The sequence below is a fragment of the Paroedura picta genome, chromosome 5, assembly GCF_049243985.1.
Source record: "Paroedura picta isolate Pp20150507F chromosome 5, Ppicta_v3.0, whole genome shotgun sequence".
NCBI lineage: Eukaryota > Metazoa > Chordata > Lepidosauria > Squamata > Gekkonidae > Paroedura > Paroedura picta.
The window spans coordinates 69,609,855-69,634,661 of NC_135373.1; the positions used below are offsets into that span (position 1 = coordinate 69,609,855).

General features: G+C 42.3%; 1 long non-coding RNA gene across 1 annotated transcript in view; it reads left to right on the forward strand.

The window, feature by feature from the left end:
* LOC143839076 (uncharacterized) overlaps nt 1–23,826 on the forward strand; it is a 137,360-nt gene extending 113,534 nt beyond the window's left edge. The window contains exon 3 of the long non-coding RNA XR_013231587.1: nt 23,287–23,826. This is a non-coding gene — a long non-coding RNA (uncharacterized LOC143839076). The remainder of the gene's footprint in view (nt 1–23,286) is intronic.
* The last annotated feature ends 981 nt before the right edge of the window (nt 23,827–24,807 follow it).

Sequence of the window (24,807 nt, forward strand, 5' to 3'; positions counted from 1 at the left end):
AGTGTCAGTTTGGTGTAGTGGTTAGGAGTGCGAACTTCTAATCTGGCATGCCAGGTTCAATTCTGCGCTCCCCCACATGCAGCCAGCTGGGTGACCTTGGGCTCGCCACGGCACTGATAAAACTGTTCTGACCAGGCAGTGATATCAGCGCTCTCTCAGCCTCACCCACCCCCCGAGGTGTCTGTTGTGGAGAGAGGAATGGGAAGGCGACTGTAAGCCGCTTTGAGCCTCCTTCGGGTAGGGAAAGCGGCATATAAGAACCAACTGTTCTTTTTCTAATGACAACCTTAGGTCTTAAATACTTTTCCATTTAACACTGTCCTACTCAAGGATTAGGGAATGCTACTACATTTGAACCCATAGAAAATACACATAAACTCTAAAAATATAATGCATCAAACCAAATAAAGTTCTTTTTTCTTACAAGATTGAAACCCTAAAGTTGTCTAACACTTCTGTCTTAAACAGTCATGCAAAAAACCAACCAGTTGGCAGTACTTTTTAAATCTACTCAAGCATTTCTTCTGGGGAAGGGAGTTCCATTTGTGAAGAAGACACTATGCATGTTTTGCTAGAGACTTCACACACATGTTGACTTTAAAGCTTATGTTGGCATATTGGAGACAAGATAAACTTTTAACTAGGTAAAATATCAAAACAAACGCCCCCCCAATTAGTTTAAGAAGATTAAGAGAACCTGAGCACATACTCGATACAGTTTTGTTAACATGGTTCCTGTCATCTCAAAGACATGGGCAACTTCTGTGATGCATCATCAGCCACCTCGTCATGAATGTCCAAAGTTGGCCTTAGGAATCTTATGAAAGGAACCAAGGTCTAGAAGAGAACTTCATTTCCTTCCTTGAGTGAGATGGAAGTCATCAGAAGAAGCTACACCTACATCTCACAAAACAATTAGATACATGACATGAGGAAATGGCTGCAAAACCAGTATTTCAAAATTAAAGCATGTAAATGTGATACCAAAACCTGGCACCCATAACATGTCTACTGTACTTCATAATATCATAACTGGAACCAACCTGGACTGTGAAGCCACTTATGATCAATGACTGATATTGCTGAGGGGACAGTTATGGCATCTCTCTCATTAAAGTATTGCCTATAAAGTGCTAGGTTATTAAAACTTTGCATTTATATGGTTTCTTATTACTCATCCAGTGTTTTGCCAAGGGAATCTGTAACTACTCTCTAGACCTAGGTAGGCACTTATAGTGACTTCTCAAAGATTTGTCTACTACAGCTTCGGTACTTACATGAACATAGTTGCATACTGCTAATAACTCATTCGAGGGTTAGTTACGATCCCTAGTTATAAAAGTAATTTTTGCTACATTCAAATCTCAGAGAAAGGGCAATTTCTATTAAATGGAAACCTCAAAATGGCTCCCTGGGCTCCATTGTTGCCAAGAAGCATCATGTGCAGGGATAAATCCAAAAGTACCAAAAGGCAATGAACCTGAGTAATAATGAGACACTGTATCTTTTCAGTAATAGCAACTCCAATTCTCTTAAAGCTTGCAATAATTAATCATTCCAGTCTTATTTGGTCCTATCAACTAGTCCATAAAAAAAAGCAATCTGGGAATATCTCAAGAGTTCATAAAGCTGATTAGGGATAAGCTCACAAACAAAAGTTCACTGTGAATTTTGGGCACTTTATAGTTTGCAAAGTGAAGTTCAAGCATGTCAACCAGCATAAACTTTCCATGAACTTTTGAGCTGTTCATGGAGTTTCATGTTGCTTCATGAACAGATACATTTCCAGACAGACAGACTTGGCTCAGTTTAAATGTTTACTGAAATTCAAAACCAGAGAGGGAATACAACCTGGATGGCATGTAGAGAAGCATCTGGAAGAGATCCCCTGTGACTTCAGCTTGCACAGAATCCATACCACTGCATCACAAACCAAACTGGGGAGAGCTGAGGCCAGAGGTCCAAGGACTACAATTCCCATGAGCCCATGCCCGGGACTTCTGTTCCCGCCTCGGTGCTGCTCCCTGTAGTGAGAAAGCTAGCTGTGGCTGCTAAAAGTTTGTGACAATTCATGGTTCGTGAACTAGGCACACCACGAACCACAAATTGAACTACATTTTCCAGGTTCATGCCTAAAACTAACAATTTATTTATTTGTTTATTAACTTTTATACCGCTGTTCCCTTAGGCTCACGGCAGTTTACAGGATAAAAATGTTACAGTAAAACCCATAGTTTAAAACCCATTAAAACTAATCAATTAACAATAACATCATGATCTCCACCCGAAGCTCAAGCATCCATGATCCTGAGAAAAAAATCCATTTCCCTATGGTAAAGATTCACAACAAAGAGAGAATGAAATGAAACTCCACACTACTGCTATGGGGCAGCCATAAAGCTATTCAGCATACTTAAGTTGTACAACAACATATCAAGTCTCATGAGGGATCACAGGTGTCAAAAACTGTATTGTTGCCAGACAAAGATGTTTGCTGTGAAGCTTATTTATTTATATTTATAGGCTGCCTCTATTGAGCCAATCATCTTGGGGCAATATATATATGGTAAACCGTACTAGAAGGGCATTTACATTACTGCGCTATAATGCTCTCCCTTCAGCATAAAAAGGTAAAGGTAAAGGTATCCCCTGTGCAAGCACCAAGTCATAACTGACCCTTGGTGTGACGCCCTCTAGCGTTTTCATGGCAGACTCAATACGGGGTGGTTTGCCAGTGCCTTCCCCAGTCATTACCGTTTACCCCCCAGCAAGCAAGCTGGGTACCCTTCAGCATAGGTAGAGGGAAAATATAATAAGCTTCCACCCCAAGAACAAACTTACTTAAGCTAGGATGGTAACATTGAGAACACCAAACATGTGATTTTTGATTGCTGTATTTATAATCAATTGCGTCAGGAATTACTGTTTTCCATCTTTACTGACTTAAGGGCTACTTCAACACAAGGCAGATTAAAGGAACTCCTTTCCAATAAAAATAAGAATTTATCCCATATTTATCCCATATTATTGCCAAATATGCAAGACTAGCATGGATCATCTAGTCCAACCCCCTGCACTATGCAGGACACTCACAACCCTATCACTCATTCACTGTAACCTGCCACCCCCTTAAGCCTTCACAGAATCAGTGAGCTACAGCATTGAGGCCCACTCATTGCTCTGCCGAATGTATTCCAAGGGCGCTCCTGCTCTCCAGAGGATGGGAGTGGTCTTGGAAGACTGGCAGCAGCAGCACCAGAGCAAGCCTCAGTGCTTGGCCTCGCTGCTCTGGTGCCACAACCACTGCTGCGGGCCATCTACTGGCATGCTCCCTAAGGTGGGATAATGGACATCATGTCCATTATCATTTCTGCTATAGGGGCCATGCTAGTAGATGTTCCATATCAATAATAAATTAAAATACATTAAAAGCTCACTAGAAGCTGGCAGCATAGCTATTCTTTGAATTAGTTTAAAACAGAGTCAGTACCAATCATCTCCTTAATTAGGAGAGCAGAAGGAGAACCCCAAGTTGGCAGTCCATATGATGTTATTATCCCCCCAGGCCTACTAGCCTCAACCATATGCCTGGCAGAAGAGTCTTGCAGACCCTGAGGAACTGTATCAGCTCACAAAACCTTTGGCCCAGACCACGTTCGATCTGGACCAGTATAGAAATGTAGGTCCTACCTTTCTCCATTGTTTTCAGCCCTCCTTACCCGTTACCCCACTGTCCAAAGTGAGAAAAACAAAGTTACTATTGAGAAAAGTATAACCATTAAGCATCAAATATGTGATGTCAAGTCTCTAAATTGGAGATTATAGTTGGGAGTGAACTGTAGAGCATGGGACTTCTATCTGAATTGAACTGAGAGGAAGAGAACAGCAGTCCCACAGTCTCTGACCATCATTTTCTGCCAGGAAGTGTGGAACTGTAGTTTTAACATAATTTGATCATTATGCAATTGTAGCTGTAATGCAATAAAAATGCAGATTAAATTTAGAAGGCAGAGAAGTTTACAAATCCCATATTATTTAGCAGGAAATGAATCTTGTGAGCTTGTTGAGGAGCATATTTTCCTTTTAGAAGCCTGGTATAAAGGATGTGGTCCTATTGTCAGTTATCCCTCTCCCCTTCATACAGGCAAGGCTTGGGAAGTGTGGTTTTGTAGACTTGACTCCCTTTTATGAGGTAAACAAGGCTAGATGGAAGCCTTTATACAACATTTAGATATCTGAAGAGAAAACTTTAACCTTAGAATTGACCTTTCTGGTCTCTGATGATTTAAGTGTTAATAGGCTATGTCTATCCTATTTACCCAGTATGAGTTGTTCATTGTTTACCTGGAACAAGCTCTAGGTGGCATTGGCATTGGAAAAAGCAAGCTGCAGCCGGCTTATGGTAAGTCCAAATGTTTTCAAAGCAAGAGACATTCAAAGGTGACTTGGGGCCTTTTCGCACAGGGATCATTGTTGCAAATTGTTTGCGGAATGAAAAATCGCCATTTAAAATAGTGGGATTCGTCGTTATGCATACCTGCCTTTGTAGTGGAATCAGTTGCGTTTTTTAGCGTTTCCCACAGGCTTCCGGTCTCGGCAGAAATCGCTAGAAAGGAAGCGCTATTGCCAAGCTCGTCCCACCCCTGGCCGTCAAGCAGCCAATGGGCAGCCGTTAGCATGCTCCCAAACAGCCCCTTTCCCTTTAAGAAAGGTTTTAAAAAAAAAAAACGACCCATAGCAACGAATCTAGGTAGATTCGTTGCTACGGAGAGACCCATCCAGCTACCTAATGTGAGCTGTCGTTTGATTGTATGATCGTTTGCACGCTGCCTCGAGTGATAAAAAAAAAATCCCCCCCCCTCTCACGGGCACGATTTTCGGCTGAATTTATTTGTAAAAAATAAAGGGACTTTATTTCAGCAAACGGGCTTTTCAGTGGTTTGTGCTTAGTGACTAAAGGTGAAGGACTGAAGCCAGGGAAGCCTCTAAACAGAAAGAGGCTCGGCGGTGCGTTTATCCCCGCTCGCTCGGAGAAAAAAAAATGGCGATCGCTTCGCCGGAAGTTTGGACGAGAGAGCCAGGGGGAGGGACTTTGAAGAACCAGCAACAATGGTAACGCACAGGTCTTTAGCGCTACTGTTGCAGATTGGTTGCAGGAGTGTATCGCTATCCGGAGGGTGAATCCACTTTTCTGGATTCCCCTGAAAGCGCCACAACGAAGCGCTTTTTGCTGATTGGTTTCAGGATTGTTGCAGATTGTCTACGACGTCGTGGGTTATGGCAAATTAGTAGCGTTTCCAAATAGCAACCATTCTGCTACTTTGAAGCCATGTGAAATGGCCCTTGCTATTGCCTGCTTTTGCAGAGTGATCCTGAACTACCTTGGTGGACCCACATCCAAATACTAACTAGAGTTCGCCAAGCTTTGCCTCTGAAATCTGATGAGATTGGGCTAGCCTGTGCTATCCAGGCTATATGGGACTACAGTACTAGAAGCACAATTTTATCAGGATATTATGTTTTGACTTTTAACATATCTTAAAATCTCTTTAATTCCTGTTGATAAAATTGCTGACCATCAAAGAAAATCTTATTCTCTATCCTTGCAGAAATGATGAAATCACTTTGTAAAGCAATAGGTGCTAATACTTCAAGAGAAGAATGTCTTGTTCATAGATGATATAAACACTAGTGGGGTGTTTTGCCATGGTGAAACACAGATCAGATCTTTCCAGTCAGTCATGATGGAAATGTTCATGCTGTTCTAATGTGGTGTCAGGAATCCATCTTCACAGCTGGGAAGCCTTATCACAAAAGCAAAGAAAAACATAATGGCCTTCACTTTTGTATTAGGTAGTTGCATATATAGGAGAGAAATGAAATCCCGTGACTGTTAGTGCCATAAAGTTGCTGCAGTATCGATCTATAATCTCATGAGTTTCATTTCTAACATTGATAGATAAATCTATGTTTTGATCTTCAGGCCAAGAGAATGATGGATGTCTGTCAATACTAATCGTTAGCAGCCGTGTGCTGGGAATGAAATCATTTGAAACAGATTTTGCTTAGCTCCACCTTCCCTTGGCTAAGAGTAACTAATGCAGAAAGTGGGAGAATTCACTGTATGGCAGATAATATTTGACAAACAGCTCTCAATAATGAGTGCCTCAGGCCTGACAAGAAGGCAGTTATTGTCATAGAAATTGCCAGTTAATACTATTCAAGCTGGAGTGAGAGGATAGATACCCTTTATTCCCCAAACAGCAACTAGCATGAATGAGCAGATGAACTCCATGCACACCCATACAGCAGTTCCACAAATCAAATGAGACATACAAAAGTTCAAGCTCACATAGAAGCCTCAGCTCCTGACCTGGATGCTCTGCTCCCAAACCTCAAATGTGTCAACGTTTCTGTGTTTATACAACGTTGTTTCTCACTTCAGAGTGTCTGAAGAGGCAAAAGGCAGAGAAAGCCGGTGTTTCTCACCTACCATTCTGAAGACTTGTGGAAAGGACAAGAAGGTCAGCCATCAGCCAAACAAAGGAATCCAGAAACATATCTGTATCAGGAGAATATGCATCTTTCCCATTGTATGAAGCCCACAAGGGTCAAGAGAGAACACAGGAAGTTCAGCTTTCTCATCCGAGGTCTAAACCCCCCAAACAGGTGTTTTATTTCAGGCCCGTCTGGCAGTCAGAAACATCACCTTTAGACTTGGTGGCTTGTCACCAAATAGCAGAGTATACTACAGAATAGGGAAAGGGGTCCATTGTCAATTGCCTTCTCCTTCCTATAGTGTCCCAAATAAATGTAACTCTCCCTACACTCTCCCTCACAGACAATCAGATCACTGGACCATCAAAATCAGTATTTTCTCCCCAGAGTAGCAGTGTCTCTCAGCGGTCTCTGTGACCCACAGAGATGTGCAGAATCATATCTTAGTGTGCCCGCTCCGACATAAGCCTTGGAAGAGTAAACTGGAAATAGATTATGAAGGCTCTCTTGAATGTACATGCACAAACATATATATATTGCCATAGTTCGGTTGTTAAAATTAAATATTAACAAATACAGCCCTGATATTATGAACTGTCCTTTTTCAGACTCGATTTCCATTGTTTGTCTGCTGCCACCAAAAACACTGCCACCTTTTCAGTGACTTTGGAGTCTCAGTCAGATAATAGTTTGTAAATTAGTTTCTAATTGATATGGACATACGCACTCATGGTCAACTAATTACTTGAGACGTTAATACACATGATTCTGGAAAACTGACATGGGTTGTTTGCCTCAGATCTGTTACTTTGGGGAAGCAGTCCCCCCCCCCCCAAACATACTTTCCCACAGGGTGCATTAATGTACCTCCCAGTCCTCCTTTTGCACCAAGATCTGGAAAAGTCTATGTGGTTGCTGCATAAGTTTGTATTTTCTGGTCCCACTAACTTTGCAGATATATTTTCTGCTCCTGCAGCAGTCATTCCCCCAACAGGGGCAGGGGTTTAATTAGAAAAATATAATTTGACTGTTGTAATAATCTTTGTGTCCAATCCCAATGTACTTTAAAAAATGAAGTCTATAGGCCCCTTCCTGGTTGTGATATGCCTTTCCCCTTATATCTCCACAAGGAATTCTGGATCAGGGTATTTACCTTTAAGGCCATACATGCTCTGGGCCTAGCATACCTGAGGGACTGCCTATGTCCCCTGCAGAGTGCTTTTGCTCAGCAAATTCCAACCAGTTGGTAGTTCCTGGCTCCAGGGAAGTATGTCTGGCCTCCACCAAGGCCAAGACATTTTCAGTGCTGGTCCCTACTTGGTGGAAGAAGCTTCCAGAGGAGATCCTTGCCCTGACAGAGTTGGAACAGTTCTGTAGGGCTTGCAAGATGGAGCTTTTCTGCCAAGCTTTCTGCCAAGCCACCAATCCTACTTTATCTGTTGGGGACTCTCTTCAAAAAATATTTCTATAACATGTTAACTTGGAAACCCACTGAAAGGATCAGTTGTAGAAATAATAGCCATAAGCAATGCTGCTGGAGATCCCTGGTCCTCATGAGGTTGCCAGGCCTCAACCAGAACCAGGGCCTTTTTGGCCCTGACCTCTGCCTAATGGATGAGCTTCTGGAAGAGCTGAGGGTCCTGATGGAATTCCTTCAGTTCCGCAGGGCCTGCAAGATGGAACTCTTCTACCAGGCATTCGATTGAGGCCAAGATATGGAAGATCTAACCCCTCCTCCAGTGCTTTCTAGCACCCTGTCTGTACTACATTTTCCCCTGGCACATATAGCAGGAGTTTAGCAGCTTGGGGGTAGAGTGTTGGAGGATGGTAGGGGAGGGTGGGGGGATTTAACGCTATATGTTTTTTTTAGTGTTTTTACTGTTTTAAATTATGTTGTAAGCCACTGCAGGCTAGCTGGTCTAGGAGTGGTGGCATAGAAATCAAATTAATACATAAATAATAAATAAAAATAAATTACAATTGTGATTTTAAATGTTTTAATTGTTTTAATATGTTATTAATTATTAATTATTTTAACCTACATTATTGTTTATCATGATGTTGTACATTGCCCTGAGCCAGCTTGCTGGGAGGGAGGTATAGAAATCAAATAAATAAACAAACAGACAATAAAAAGTGTTAGAAATAAACTGAAAATACCTCAGTGGCTCAGGGGAGACAGTGAATGGCCTCTGTCAGGGGACTGGTGTAGAGAAAGTGCTGAGAAATCTGTTACATTAAGACCCATTGCCACTGTACTGGCAGGCACAGAACTAATGGCAAAGCCACGCAAGATTGTGCCTGTTCCTGAATATCACTACTATCTTCTATACAAAGCCAGTGAGATTGTGGAGTCACTTCCTAAATGTCAACATGTGGTATTTTACTCATGACACCCTGTCACAAGGTTGTCACTAATGTGTTTAAATATGAAAGCCCACTCACCAGTCACTTATACTGCTACAGAAATTGTCCTTTTCATTCCCACTGTAAATGTCTTCTGGAGAGCAGAATAATATATTATGTAGTGTGAAGCATTACTAACAAAGCTTTAACTCCTTTGGCAACCAGAAAGAATAGCTTGATTTACCATAGATTCAGGTGGGTTGTCATGTTGGTCTGAAGCAGCAGAACAAAGTTTCATCCCAGTGGCAACTTTAAGACCAACAAGGTTTTATTTAAGGTACTAGCAAATAAGCCCACTGCAGTCAGGAATGCAGCGGGTGCTAGCATGGGGGGGGGGAGGCGGCGCACAGGTATAACGGGAGGCGGGTGGTGGACTTACCGCGGTGTAGCATTTCCATCTGTGGGGAAGGCAGCGGGATGAGTGGGTAGCGGCTGGGGGGATGGGAGTGGCGCTCCATGGCAGGGGAAGGAGGTCACCACGTCCCTGGTCCCCACGCTGCTGGGCTTTATGTCCTGTAGTGTCATGGAGGCGACACTCCTGGTGGGGTTCCAGCGGCATTTCCAGCGGCGACTTCCTTGCTGGCGGCTGGGGCTCCTGCCCTGGGAGCAGGGCAAGTGGGGATCGTGGGGCGCAAGGCGGCGAGCACGCCTTGTGGCTCGCGTCCGGATGAAGGGGGTGGCTTGATAGGGTCTGGGTGAAGCCTTGCAGTGCTGGGTGGGTGCACATGGCTGCTGGTGGGTGCGGGGGCATGTGGTGAAGCCCATGAAGCAGCGGAGCAGAACAGTGGCAGGATCCAGACAGTGTCTTTTGGCAAGGGTCGGTGCGTGTCTCACAGGCAGCTTCTGGAGGTGGGTGCTCCAGGGGTCAGGCCAATCCCATAGGCCGGACACCAGATAGTGTCCCGGTCAACACTCCACCCACAGGGTGCTTTCCCAAATATTGGAGAGAAGATTTGTGATAAGGATAAGCTTTTTTGTGCACACACACTTCATCAGATACAATGAATAACTGCTAAGGGAATGCTAAATACTGAAAACAGCTATATTGAGAAAACAAGGTTGTCTTGAGAACATCTATCCACAGAGTATGACTTCCCACTTCCCTCTTCCCATAATGGTCCCAACTGCCTTGCAAAATCTAGTCACCTCTCCCTCAGGAACAGAACTTGGGGTAGCCACTGGGGGAAGGAGGCAGGAAAGTTACATTCTATGACTGGGAATCCTTGCACCTCCAAAAATGTGAGTATGGATCTAAGCCTAAATTGTTTGTGTGACTCATGATTGTATTTATACCTTCACACTATGTTCATTCATATTTCTCGTAGATTTGAAAAGGATCTACTTCCTTCCAAAGCAAATATGTTCTCTGCTAATTACAAAATGTTCATTCCTGTAAATGTAAAGGTTTTCATGTAAACAGTATCAACCTTTGCATTACATTTTCATAGTTTCTTCCTTATTAGCTTGCCACAAACATGATAGACTGCCTGTCAGCAAGATGCTCTTGTGGAGAACAATGGCCTGCTATCGATGACAAAGAAGATGACAAAGAACTGTCGAATTAGTCTACATTTTTCAAACAATAATTGTCTGTCAAGTGTTTAAACCATCTTTCTAGAAACACATTTTCTCAAAGCCACTGCTGAAATTACAGGTATGCTCATGTGCATCCTTGATAATATAAATCTGTCCCAAAAGACCTATTCTCCTCCTATTGTTTTATACAAAAATGTGTATTTCCAGTGTTATTTTATGTTGGAACTACAGGCCATAAAATTAAGAGGGGAAATCTATTTCAAGGCCTTTGAAGGCTCCAGAAGTTATGCCAGGCAAACAGCATACAATAGTTCATTCTACATAGCAAGGCCAATGGCCTTTTTCACAGCACCTGGCAAATTTTCCATTTAGAATGGACTAAAACACAGCAATTAGAGTCTTTTTTTCCCAGCAACTGCCACTGGCATGAATACAACACAGTCAGATTGAAAAGTAAGGCACTGATTATTAACGCTGACACCCAAGGTAAAAGGGAAGCTATTTTTAGTGCCCCCCTTCCACTGACGCTCAGAGCAATAATTTATTCATTATCAGTCTCCATGGGGAATTTTTCTCAGTAAAACTTATTCAATCTGCAGTGCAACAGTGTAAAAAGGCTGCCTTGGAACCATGAAGCATATTTCAATAAATATTAGTATCTTTAGCAAAGCTCAACGGAAATCTTTTTCAATACTTCATCATGTCTGGTGCCTGCTGGTTCTAATGGTAATTAGACACTAGGGAAGGGCCAGATCTGGACCTGGAATAAGAAACTGGAATTAGAGATGCTAGTTACCACTTCTGTTCAACATGTATTGCTGTTCCCAAAATTGAATTGAGGAAGATAACAAAAAAAAAAACCCAAAAGAACTGAATATAGAACAGCTCTGCTGAAATTCCTAGTGGCTTTTCTTTCTTTGAACATTCTTTTTGATCATTGTCAGATTACTTGAAAAGGGAAAGGAGTAAGATTAGCACTGAAAATAGCAGCTCATTGCAAGCCCTGGATGATATTGGAGGGGGGGGGTGAATCTGTGGAAAATCTAGAAGAACCAACCTCATTGGCCCATCTTGAACCTGCACAGCCTGATATGGAGCTTGGAACCCCAAAGGAGATGTCCTGCAGAGCAAGGGCCCGGCCAGAGCTATCATGGCATGAGGCTGCCAGGAGCTTGCTGTTATAAAATGCCCTCAAACAGGCCACCATGCAGGCAGCCTGAAAAGTATGGCCTCAAAGGCCATACAGAAAGTGAACTAGGGGCCCTTTGGTCACTGAGGGAGGATTTATTTGATGGCTTCAGACAGCTCTCTGAAACTAAAGTGGACAAGATGCTAAGGTCAGTAAGGGTGACCACTTGTCCTCTTGATCCCTGTCCATCTAGGCTACTCAAAATGAGTGACCAGTGCATAGGAGGTCCTCTGGGGGAGATTGTCAACCTCTCCCTGTATGGCTATCCCAACTAATAATTCCCAGATCCATGGGTGAAGTCCTTATCTAAAGAAGACTCACTCAAAGATCTGCGGCTACTATTAAGTGTGTCACTATTGTTGACTTCCAAGATTTGTGTCACTTGGAGCAGTGCCTTCTAGTGAAGAGGACCTCTCAGGAGTGGCTTTTCTTGACATACCAGATGATCCAGATTCTGCTGATCTCCCCCCCCCCCTTTGGAGGCAGGGCAGGCAGAGGGCTCAGAAGCCGATGAACATGCCACCAGCTGGGCAATTCACTTGGACAGATGCACTAATACTTCAATGATGCCCTGAAAAACAGCTGAGCTATCAGTGGAACCAGAGGCAGAGGCTGCACAGGATGTCCCCAGTTGCCTAATGCCTGATTTCTTGGCCTGGCTGAATGTGATCTGAGTTCCATAAGGGGCACTCTTGGTGAGGAGCCTTAGCCAGGGAAAACCACAGTGTTAGTTCAACCCCCCCCCCCCCCCCCCGGTGGCTGTATATCACTTGGCCATCTTAGGCTGAAACATCTTCTGGATATGGGGGCCTTATTTGTAGCTATAGCAAAAATAATGTTAAATAGGCCAGGTGCAACTCATTCTTTTCTCAGGTGCAACCCAATCCTCATTCTTTTCTTTTTAAATTAGTAACTTTATTTATTTCTATGAGGGGTGCTGGGACTATTATTTGCACTGTTTTACACTTATTCACCACCTTGAACTCCAGAATATAAATAAAGTAAATAAATGAAAAATTAAATAGATGAATTGCAAAAGACCATCAGCCTCAACCTGCATTTGATTGTGTGAAGATAAACTCACTCAAATACTACTTCCATATCAACTTATTTGCATTATACAAAAACAGTATACAGTATTCCTATTCTCTCACAGTAGGATGCCAATGAATAATTCAGTTTGTGCATGTTTTGACATATTTACAATATTCAGCTGCCAATAAAAGCAAATTCAATTCAACAGAAATAGCATTCTTTCTTTACATTTTAATATATCCTTGAAGACTAAGATTGTTTCCCACAATCGAGCCACAGAAGCTCAGTCAAAAACCCACATTACGCAATGTCCCATCATAGCTCTCAACTGGTTAGAGTCATGTTGATTTCAGTCCCAAAAAGGGCTGTTTTCTCTAATGTTTTGACAATGTTCTTATTTATTTATATCCCTTGTTCCTCTATGAGCAGGTTTTTTCCCTCTAGCCAGTCCTGGAATTTCCAACTTAAATGCCTTGCATATAATTTGCTTACAATTGTTTTTGTCTACAAGGCTATAGATCTTGTTAAGACAAGAGTGATAGAACTATAGAGGCAACATGATCTCAATAATATTCAGGACCCACCTTTTAGGAAAGATCTTCTAAAGAGGAACACCCTGATGCAATATCAAAGAAAAGTGGTAAATCCTGAGCACAGGAAATCCTTTACCCTCCTTCGTCACAATGCCCTACCCTCTGCTTACTTGAGTGGGAAATTTGATGGACTCCCTCTCAAGGATCAGCTCTGTATCTGCAACGAGGGTCAAGTAGAGAACACAGAACACATCTTATTTGAGTGCAAGCTGTATAATCATATTCGCACAGGTGCATTAATACCAATGCTTATAGAATGCCCTCACGACCTGAGAAAGCATTGCCTGCAACTATTGCTATCAGATACAGATAATTTTTTAACTAGCAAAGTAGCAAAATTTGCATGGCTAGCAAATGAGGAAAGATTGGGTCACTGATGTATAGCCATTATAACCTTGCTGATAGGTCCACAGAACTTCTTATGTTTTTTGGTTAGTAGCTTTTATGGTACGTCTCTTAATCTTGTTTTTATTTTATATTTTAACAGCTTTAATAGTTTTATTGCTTTTATGGCTCATTTTATCCTTGTAAAATAGTCAACGGTATTAAACGCTTTTAAATGTTGACTTTTATGGTGGAGAAGTTTTTAAGTTTTATTGTTGATGCATTTTAACCTTTTAATGTATTACCTTCCCTGTTACAAACTGCTATTGTATAGTAGTACATCTAAAATTTTGGTCTAAATGACCGTAAATGAAGATTCTTTCTATATATATTTATATCCCAATTTCCTCTCCAGTTGGGAATCAAAACAGCTTTTACAACATCATTTTCCCCTCCTCCATTTCTTTACAGCATCCCTATGAGGTAAGACCAGGCCGAGAGCTTGTGACAGGCCCACAACCATCTAGCAAATTTCCGTGGCAGAAGTGGGGATTTGAACCTGGGTTGCCTTGTGCCTTAGTCTGCCACTACAGCACTTTCAAATAGATATCTTGTATCAGATAAAGGCAATATAATATAGTTGTCAGAAATAAGGCTAGGAGCCAAGTGACCTAGATCGAATCCCAAATCTTTGCTGGGTAAAGTTTGGCCACCGACATACTTTCAGCCTAAACTAACCTAACCCCAGAAGGTTGTTGTTAGGGGGAAAAATAGAGGAGAGAAGAATGATGTAAGCCACTTTTGGTCCTCAGTGGAGGGGAGACAAGGTGTAAATGCAGTATAGCACCATCGTCATGATCATCATATGATCATCATCATATATAATAAAATGTGCTGGGTATTAGCAGTGAAATTTCCCTGTGTTCAACTTCAAACCACATCTCTATCCGCTGAGTGGTACTAATAAAAGGCTAAGGGAGGTTGGGGTGGGCCTAGTCCAGGATGGGGAATGGCGGCCATTGGCCCTTGACCCCGGACTCACAAGTGCCTCCCAATTGGTCCCTCTGATTGTCAGTCCAGGGCCAAGGAGCCAATTGATAGGTGCATGCAGCGATTTGCCCCTTGACCCTAGAGGCGGGAGGCGCACAGCACCTCCCGACCCACACATACACCGTCGTACACATGGTTAAGGAGGAGGCCATTGGGGGAGGCTTTGCGCGGAACCAGGAGCAAGCCCATGCCGAAGCCGTTGACTCACAGGGGAGGGGGCTGGGGAGGAGGCATCAGCGGGAACCCGGGCCAGCAGCCCAAGGCTTCAGGGGGGGGCACAGGAGCATGACCGCTGCATCAGAGTCACGGCGGCCATGCTCCTTTGCCTTCCCCAAAGCCTCCGATGTGGCCAGGAGGGGGGCCATAAACTTCCAGTGGTATCTAGAGTTACCATCTTCCGGGTGGTTCATAGAGATCTCCTGGAATTACAATTGATCTCCAGATTTCTCTGGAGAAACTGGCTAAAAGCCAGATAATATTATTATGCCCCACTGAAGTTCTGTCCCTCTTCTCCTCAAGCTCCACCCTCAATTCTATAGGAATGTCCCCACCCTGGGTTGTCAACCCTCACATTGATACCTCATCACACAAATTAGCATATGGTGTGCAAGCTCAGGAACAATGAAAATTACACAGCTCACAAACAATGTAAATGGTGACATTCCAATATGCATTAAAGTGATTTATCATTGAAGAGAACAATACATTACTTTCTTTCAATTTGCAAGGCATACATGGCAATTCTTGAACAGCTTCTGTGGCAGTTGAACAGCTTCTGACAAGGATTGCTGCTCCTGGGCCACCTGACTGAAAGTATATTCTAGTCCTTGTAAATTAACAAAGGTTCAGAATCAATGCAGCTGACTCAAAGGTGTAAGAGGCTTGTGTCATCAACTTTAGCATCTTGTGATTGCTTGTGAATACTCAGTTGTCACAAAGTGCTAAAGTGAATCTATGTTACTTGCAGGGCTTTGACTCAGTGACTTGAGGAATGCTGTCATGCTACCCATCCTGCTTTGTCTGATTGGAAAATCCCCATTTCAGTTTAAGCTTCCTTGTCTTTTCCATTTACTTGCACTAAATTTTCCCCATAGGTGTGGATTTTTCTTTGTGAGTTGTATGTTGGCTGTATACCATGGGATGAACAGATAGCTGGGATGCCACAAATGAATCTTTTCACTAGTAGTGAAAATCAGTACATTTTACATGCATATCTGTATATATGCCATCTGATGTTTGTCTGCCTGCTTGTCTATCACACTTTTAATCTGCTCCTTTTCCAGGACTCATGCTTGTCCTCTCCTCCATTTTATCCTCACATTAGCCTTCTATAAGTAGCTGTGTGGCTGAACAGTTCTGAACATAATTCTCTCAGGACATAGAATGCTACTTTACCATAGTACCTTCTAACTGGGATTGTCACAGTTATGGTCTGGGGCAAGCTGGTGGTGGTACCTGATGGAAAGATTTAGGGAGAGAGCTTCACAGGATGGAACGATATAGAGTCCACCCAGTGAAGCTAAGATTTTCTCAAAGGGAACTGATTTCTGTAGCCTGGAGACTAGCTTTAATGCCATGACTTCCAGAATTCTAGCTTCAAGTTGCTAACAACTCCTCATACATGACATCATAGACCAAAAGTACCAGATAGCTATAACTGGGCTATTGAAGCAGAAGCTGTCCTTATGAATGTTTTCCAAGTATTAGTAGTAAAAGCTTTTAGAACATTTCCAAATATCTCATTTTTATACCCACGAAAAGCACCAGGTGATAATACATATGCAGAATGGGTACAATCCAGCCCAAGTGAAGTGCTAGGCATTCAAGTCCCATTTATTTCAATAAGAGAATTAAGGCCTGTGCTAATAAAACTCGCAGTAAAGCATTCATTTGAGCCATAGCATAGTTTTCTGTTCTACATTCTCCCCAAAGGCAATAAAGAGCATTAACACAATAAAATTTATTTTCAGTTAATTACCGAAGTTCTCCACTGGTTCTCGGGGCCAGCTTCTTAGACACAGAGCCTGGCTTCCTCACTTAAGGAGGAGCCCCTAAAGCAGCAACATTTAAATAATCCAACTATCTTTAAAGTAGGATTGTAGCCTAATGAAACTCAGTTTGATTTAATTCAGAAGATCTTTATTCGGATCCTAAATCTATAAACTTGGTTTAGAGGTGGTTGTCCAAAGAGTTCCATACGACCTTTAATAAAAGTGTAAGACTATCAATTTGTGCTCTAGTCTTAAAACCAGCAAATTTATACTGTCAATTCTGCTAAGAAAAGATCTGGGAAAGTGATGTTTTCTTATAGCTCTACATGCTCTCTGTCCACACATCACCTAGAAGCTGAAATTAAGCTGCTGCAGTGATCTTTTATAGTATAATTGCCTTTCTGTAGTTGCAAACAGGTACAAAAGCATATCATCTGTAATGATGGGGGAATGAAGAGGAAATATGTTAGAATATTGCAGAATATCCATTTTGCCTTTGAATGCGAGTGTTTCTAAGTCCTCACACAATCATTTTCTTTTATGTTTATCACTCAACTTCCTTGATCATGAGCATTCTAAGAGTTTTCTCACTTATTTACTCTCTTCATGTAGAATATGAATCACTGTAATGTTATTATGCTTTAAATTCATTGCAAAAGCTATACCGTCCATTCTAATTTGGATGCCTGCTAGATTTAATCCTAAACTGCCTGTGTAAAGCACTTGTGCCTTTACATTGGACTCATCACTATAGCAAAGTGAGCCATACACATTTTTCAACCAAGGTGTTATAAATCCTCTAATAATGCCAGCTTTTAAAAGGTCAACCAGTGTCGCTTTGAGGAAACAATTCATATCCCTACAGCAACTATCAAGAATTTAATTTGTAGGAATAATCCTTTAGGCATCTGGCAACTATATCAGAAAACAACAATCCACTAAATGGGTTCAACTGACACAAGTAGGATAGAATCCAGAAAAACATACAAAACAGAACAATCATTCACTTGCATATAGCAGCAACCTTATAGTACTCTTATATTTGATGGCATTAAAAACACATTATTATGTGTAAAAACACAATAATAATAATAATAATAATAATAATAATAATAATAATAATAATAATAATAATAATAATAATAATAATAGTTTAAAAAGTCAAATTTTTCCCAAAGGGAGGAAATATACATTACAAATTTCAAAATGAAACCAAGCATAACACAAATGAAATCATGGTGCCTTTTACATTTATTTCAGAATAGCAGGTAGTTGGAAGCTCAAATTCTTCAGTGACAAAAATACAATCCCAAAAAAGAAAAGGAATGAAAAGAAAAGAAGGTCTCCTGGAATTAGGCACCTCTGTGTAGTATTGTACACTGAAACCATTATATTTCCACCAAAGCTAAATGTTAAATACTTACAGTTCACAGAATTAATTGAGATGGTTTATCTTTGCACAAAGAACTTCAGCAGCCTTCATTGTATTACTCTGTAGCATGCCTCTGGCCATTCTCGTCTACTCATTCTAGGCCGCTATCAAATAGATTGTGTATAACTGAAGCCCTCAGTAGCATTGGAGAGTATACTTTTACAATAGAATAATATAGCTCACCAAACCACTTGTACTATTGTAGGCTAATCTACCTAAAAATACATGCTGCAGTATAAAGGAATATCCAAGAAACGCAGTAGAAATCATTCCATCTAGGTCAGAATCATCCTCAGAAAGAAATGCAGTTTCTAATGTCAGGATCTCTTCTTCTTATTGGGCAGAGGATTCTGAAGGACAGGACCACAATGACCAAAAACAAGGCCTATATCTAATGCTATTGATCACAATGACCAATTATGCACAGTCAGGGAAGGGTAGGCCAGTGCCTGCATGACAGTGACGCTAATCCCCACTCGTGCACGACGTCCGCATTGTCCAGGTCCCCTCCTGGCCCAAGCCCGCTTTAGGGCCTCTGACAATCCACGGCAAGGGAACGCAGATTATTCCACATTGTCCCTCTTGCTGTGGTGGCCATCAGAGGCCCAGCTGGGTTCCCCCCTCCCCCAGCTACAGTGTCCCTGCAGAGATACAAAAATCCCAGTTTGGCTTTGCAGTACTGCAGAACCGAATGGGGCATTTCTACACCACCCATGATGGTGAGATAGTGGCATGCTGCTACCCCACCATCCTGTGGTGGGACCCCCTATGCTCCTCCCCCTGCTGCTGCTGCCACAAGGCATGATGGCACCTTCCAGCCCCAGAGTTGTGTATGTGCACGCACAACTCCGAGGTGGACTGTGTGCACTGGGGGATGTTATCCCCTGTGCATACACAGGAAGCAGCAGAGCATGCTGCCCTACCGTGAGAAACCACTGAGAGCCACCACCATGCATAACTTGTCAATCAGAAGCAAATCTAATTGCCAAGAATATGCTACATGAAAGTATTTAATTTGCATGAAGAGGAGGCCATGGAATGATTTCTAGCTGCATTTCTTAGATGGTGCAGTCTTTGAAGAGTTAGGGATCACATGAACAGGGGTCAAACCAAAAACATTCCTATGTGGGAAAAGAAGAACTGGGACATGTATGTACCACCTCAGACTAGCTGAAATGAATTAGCCCCAAGTGTGTCAATAGAAAGTGACAGAGCACTCAGAAAAGATTCACCAAAACACGATCACCTCTGATTTGAATCAGGCCTCATGAAACATTTTATTTTTGAAAGGTGGAATGGGCATTGACTTGATCTGTCATACTGTGGTTGGTTGTTAAAGCACTTGCCTTACCAAAACACAGCTAACCATGTGTTCAGTGAGTCTCCTCAAATATGAAAAGGGTGACACTTATCAGTCAGTTTTTGGAAAAAGAACTAAGTAACTTATTCTCAGGCAGTGTCTGTCCAGAGGCTGCTGGAGCCTGCCTTCTGGTACTCTACCAAAGCAGAAACCAAAGGAATTTTACAGGACACAGTGGAAGTAGAGTTTGCTCAAATACATTTCCTTCAGTCTGACGTCTTGCTATGGGGTTTTCAACTAAGATTGAGATGGGATGGTCTTCCCATAAAAAAGTTCACATAGCAAACAAACCCATATTGCTCACCCCTCCCTCTTCCCTAATATGCCTATTAGCAGAGAAGGAAAGAGAAAGAGAGAAAAGGGTAGAACAGAACTGTAAGGTAGGAAAGAAGCAGCATGATGGATTCAATGAAGCAGAGAATAAAGGTGAGGCAATATCATCCCTTAAATAGGAACAAGAATATGTGTTGCTATGTTTACTTGACTTCTGTGAAGCAGAAATATGACATATGAATATAATAGTGGAAGAGCATATGACCCTTCCAGCCATAAGATAGAAAGCAGTAAAATACAGAGAATGTGAAAATGGGACGTTATTTTAATCCCCTGGTATCTCATCAAAACTCTTATCTGTGAAGATACTATTATGTTTCATTACCTGAAACCTAACACTGACAGATTCAGTTATGATATATTTGGTTGTAACATGGAAAGGCATCTACTTAAAGCATAGCCCATGACAGGCTTACCTCTAGTTATCAAGATAGGATGGTAATCTGAGAAAAATCTAATGCACCATGGAAGGCAGAACAACAAAACTCATAAATCTAAGCAAGATCTCTATGTTAGTCCTTTTTCCTAGCATCACAAGGTGAGCTGCAGCCAGCAGTCATCGTAAATTTAATTTCTGACAGTTTTCCTGTTAGAAAATATCAAGAAGGACATAGGAGCTACTAAGTCTTCACTTTTGTCAAGTAATAAAAGTGATTGAGGATGATAAAAATAGAAGCCTCCAAGCCAGACATAATACAAGAAGCAGAATCTCTCAGAATCACGTCAAAGCATATAGCTATTATGATCCAGGTTGTTTCTATGGGACTTTACTTACAATGATGGCTGGCACTATAGTGTAGTGCTATATGGCTCAAATGGAAGCACAAAAATATTTCTGGCTAGCTTTCTGATGAACCTTTCATCCTAGAATCAATAAACCTTTCTTGTGCTTTAACAACTTACAGTGCTTAACCTTGTATACCAGAGAAAGAACCTGTGATTAAAAAAAAAAACTAGACTTCTTCCTACTTTTCTGACTCAGGAAAGGAAGGATATATATATATCCAAACATGAAGGATGACCCGGGAAACTACAGACCAGTGAGTCTGACCTCTGTTGTGGGGAAGATAATGGAGCAGATATTAAAGGGAGCGATCTGCAAACATCTGGAGGACAATTTGGTGATCCAAGGAAGTCAGCATGGATTTGTCTCCAACAGGTCCTGCCAGACCAACCTGGTTTCCTTTTTTGACCAAGTAACAGGTTTGCTGGATTGGGGAAATTTGGTTGATGTCATTTACTTGGATTTTAGTAAAGCTTTTGACAAGGTTCCCCATGATGTTCTGATGGATAAATTGAAGGACTGCAATCTGGATTTTCAGATAGTCAGGTGGATAGGGAATTGGTTAGAGAACCGCACTCAAAGAGTTGTTGTCAATGGTGTTTCATCAGACTGGAGAGAGGTGAGTAGCGGGGTACCTCAGGGCTCGGTGCTTGGCCCGGTACTTTTTAACATATTTATTAATGATCTAGATGAGGGGGTGGAGGGACTACTCATCAAGTTTGCAGATGACACCAAATTGGGAGGACTGGCAAATACTCTGGAAGATAGAGACAGAGTTCAACGAGATCTGAACACAATGGAAAAATGGGCAAATGAGAACAAGATGCAATTTAATAAAGATAAGTGTAAAGTTCTGCATCTGGGTCAGAAAAATGAAAAGCATGCCTACTGGATGGGGGATACGCTTCTAGGTAACACTGTGTGTGAACGAGACCTTGGAGTACTTGTGGATTGTAAACTAAACATGAGCAGGCAGTGTGATGCAGCGGTAAAAAAGGTGAATGCCATTTTGGGCTGTATCAACAGAGGCATCACATCAAAATCACAAGATGTCATAGTCCCATTGTATACGGCACTGGTCAGACCACACCTGGAGTAATGTGTGCAGTTCTGGAGGCCTCACTTCAAGAAGGACGTAGATAAAATTGAAAGGGTACAGAGGAGAACGACGAAGATGATCTGGGGCCAAGGGACCAAGCCCTATGAAGATAGGTTGAGGGACTTGGGAATGTTCAGCCTGGAGAAAAGGAGGTTGAGAGGGGACATGATAGCCCTCTTTAAGTATTTGAAAGGTTGTCACTTGGTGGAGGGCAGGATGCTGTTTCTGTTGGCTGCAGAGGAGAGGACACGCAGTAATGGGTTTAAACTTCAAGTACAACGATATAGGCTAGATATCAGGAAAAAAGTTTTTCACAGTCAGAGTAGTTCAGCAGTGGAATAGGCTGCCTAAGGAGGTGGTGAGCTCCCCCTCACTGGCAGTCTTCAAGCAAAGGTTGGATACACACTTTTCTTGGATGCTTTAGGATGCTTAGGGCTAATCCTGCGTTGAGCAGGGGGTTGGACTAGATGGCCTGTATGGCCCCTTCCAACTCTATGATTCTATGATTCTATGATTCTATATATATACTCCTTTCATTCAGTTCCTTGGAGATTCCTCTGCCAGCAGCTCCCTCACAGCTAGGACAAGGGTACTAGGTCCTAGCAAAAGGCACAGAGCCCCTCCTCAAGATTCACTAAACTGAGCTAAGCACTAACCCACTATGCAATTTAACTCACTTTTGTGCTTCTTTCAGAGTCTTGGCTGGCAGACAGAATCCAAATGGTGCTCCTCAATGGTTCATCTTCATCTTGGAGGGGATGACCATTGGTGTATCATAGGGTTCTGTGCTGAACTGGTATAAGCTAACATTTTCATTAATGCAACTAAATCAGAGTCCAGTAGCACCTTTAAGACCAACAAAGATTTATTCTAGGTGTGAGCTTTTGAGTGCAGGCACTCTTCCTCAGACTATGAACTTCCATCATGACAGTGGGAATATAAAGCAAAATTTAATTCTGTTAAATTAGTAAACAGTGTCACATATCCAAATACAGCCATAGGATATTTCTTTTCCCAAACATCCAAACAGTACCTTCGAATTCAGTTGTAGTTCACAAAAATATAGGAAAAATTTCAGTGATCTATGTCAGTGATCAATGGCTCCCACCCCACCATTTTCCGCTGGCCCCATCAGTCTCCATCCAAGTCTGAAACATTCCTGCCAGTGAAGTGCTGCTCTGGCAACTATCTCATCCCAAGACCAGGGAATTAAACTCAAAATTCCATTACATATCACTACCATCACATTACAGTCACATTGTCCCAAATAAAATAAATTGTGACAAATGTGGATACATGAATTAAACAAGGTTAGCATACATAGTGAGATAAAATCCTATATCCTTGTTGAGTCCAGGGCATGTCATAGTTTTGAGTGTTGTAATAACTTGTATTTCTGCAATCTCCCTTTCTAGTCTGTTCTTCAAGTTCCTTTGTAATAAAACAGCTACTTTCAGGTCCCTTATTGAATGTTGTGAGAAATATTGATATATTGAATGTCCTGGGAGATATAACTTTGAGGTGGGTATGCTCAGAGATGGATAGGTATGGTGGAATTTGTGGTCGATAAGCATTTTATCCAAGAGAAGAGTATATTACAGCAGAAGATGAAGGCAAGAATAACAGTAACTTTTATAACTTTCTCTTCCTTGTCAGCTCAGGACAGTGACAATGAAAAGGACAATGTCAGTTTGGCATGAATGGGGACCAACCTTGTTTGTATCCATAAAAGGCTGCTGTCAGGAACCAGGCAGAAGACGCCTAAGTAAAGGTATTGTCACACCCCCGCTGCTGCCTCCCGACTCCCTGGGGTTGCCGGAGCAACCAGGGTTAACAGCCCAGCCAGATCTGAGGAATGAGCTGGACCCGGGGGAGGGATGTTCCTGGCAGCTGACGGAGAACAGACCTCCGCAGGAGGAGGGGTCAGACACAGAAGATGTGGCTGGACGTTTAAGACAGAGCCACAGGGTGGGGCTGACGGAGTGGAGAAGGAGTCAGAGACTGCAGGCGAGCTGTCAGAAGCGATGGGGTTCAGCTGGATTCACGCCGGGAGAGGAGGGCTGAGTCATTCATGCAGGTGCAGTTCATTAGATGGGCTGCATTTAGGGAGACCGAAACAGCTAGCTGGCATGGAAGCAATTTATGCGACTACCCCCTGGACCTGCTCTGCTACCGTGACTTGCTGCGTAATCCTTGACCCCCTGACTTCGGACCTGACGACGGATTTCGGTAAAGTGATTTGGCTTGGTGAACTCTCGGACTTTCTGGACTCCGACCTTCGGACTGTTTGACTACTCTTTGCCTGGCTCTACGTTGTTCTTATCAGCTCCCGGTGACTTGGACTGTACCTTATCTCTGTCTGGGCTGGCCACCCAGGCCTCACCGAGGCAGCTGCTACCGGGTGTGGCCAGCTAGGGCAGCATAGGTATCTTAGGAAAGGAAATGGTGAAGTTTTTTTTAGCTTTGAGGAGGGAAGGACCACACTATGATCTTTTGTCCCCAGCATCTCTTGGAGTTGAATACTTTCTCACATTCCAATTTAAGGCTGGCAGAATACTTCTGCTCAATGCAGAATTGATTGAATTTCAATAGTGATAAATGTAAAGTTTTGCACTTAGGGAGGAAAATGCATAGGACGGAAATCGGCAGAAGGCTGCCCCCCCTCAAGGTAGTAGTGGTTATCATTGCAGGGCATGGATGGGTTGGAGAGGGGAAGGTTCACATTTTGCATTGTATTTTGTATTTTATTGTATGTATGGTGTAGGGTTTTTAAGATTTTTCTGTAAACCGCCATGAGCCGGCTGCGTTCAAGAGTGGTGATATATAAATGTGAATGTAAATAAATAGACAAACAAAACAAAATGCATAATTATAGATGGGGAGACTTGCCTTGACGGTAATATGTGTGAAAAGGATCTAGAGGTCTTAGTTGACCAAACATGAATCAACAGTGTGAGTCGGTGACTAAAAAGGCAAATGGGATTTTGGGCTGTAACTAAAGAAGTATAGTAGCTACAACATGCAAGGTGATGGTTCTGCTTTACTCTGCTCTGGTTAAACCTCATTTGGAGTACTGTGTTCAGTTTTGGGCACTACAATTGAAGAAGGATGAAGACAAACTGGAGCATGTCCAGAGGAAGTCAGTGAAGATGGTAAGGGGTTTGGAGACCAAGATGT